Consider the following 827-nt stretch of genomic DNA (forward strand, 5'->3'; position numbering starts at 1 on the left):
ATAAGGAAGGGTGCTGGAGGGGTATGAGTCAAAGATGACTCCAAGATTTCTCTTCACTGTCTGGTGTGAGTCATTGAAAAATGTTACTGAGAACATTCTAAAGATTTCTCAGCACACTGATTTTTTAAAATGATAATGCAGTAGCTTTGATGTGCCATAAAGAGCACTGAAGTTGGCCTCAAAAATCTGGGCTGGGATCCCAGGTCCACCCTCCATTAGCTGGGTGGCCACGGGAAAATCCCTTCATTTCTCCGTGCCTTGGCTTTTGCATTTACAAAAATGGAGGTAATAATATATACCTCACAGGGATACTTCAGGACTAATTTCTGTGACAATTATTTGTAATTACTTATAAGGTATGAATATCAGAGTCCTGGTTGGAAGGCCTTCCTCAGTCTAACCACCTGATAATAATTATATACTGCCCTGGGTTGTTTGGGGCTTACAGCATTCCAATATATATATGATTTGATTCAGAGAGGAAAGGAGAGGGAGGGAGAAAGAAACATCAATGATGAGAGAGAATCATTGATTGGCTGCCTCCTGCATGACCCCAACTGGGAATCAAGACCGCAACCCGGGCATGTGCCCTTGACAGGAATTGAACCGAGGACCCTTCAGTCCGCAGGCCGACGCCGTATCCACTGAGCCAAACCAGCTAGGGCAGACCACAACTTCACTTTTTTTTCTTTCTTTCTTTCTTCTTCTTCTATGTAGGAGAAATATACTACTACTCAACCTCTACTGTAAGGTTGGCAGCCCTAAGAACTCCTTTCATGTAGCATGTTATGGAGGTGTTCCTGCTCCCAAAGGAATTTCACTTTTGA

General features: G+C 43.3%; 1 non-coding gene across 1 annotated transcript; it reads right to left on the reverse strand.

The window, feature by feature from the left end:
- Nucleotides 1-709: 709 nt before the first annotated feature.
- LOC139004776 (small nucleolar RNA U109) lies at nt 710-827 on the reverse strand. The gene has a single exon (XR_011470589.1). It is a non-coding gene; the product is annotated as a small nucleolar RNA U109 (small nucleolar RNA).

Source organism: Myotis yumanensis, unplaced genomic scaffold, assembly GCF_028538775.1.
Source record: "Myotis yumanensis isolate MYYU_CA2020_CCGP unplaced genomic scaffold, mMyoYum1.0.hap1 SCAF_2, whole genome shotgun sequence".
Classification (NCBI taxonomy): domain Eukaryota; kingdom Metazoa; phylum Chordata; class Mammalia; order Chiroptera; family Vespertilionidae; genus Myotis; species Myotis yumanensis.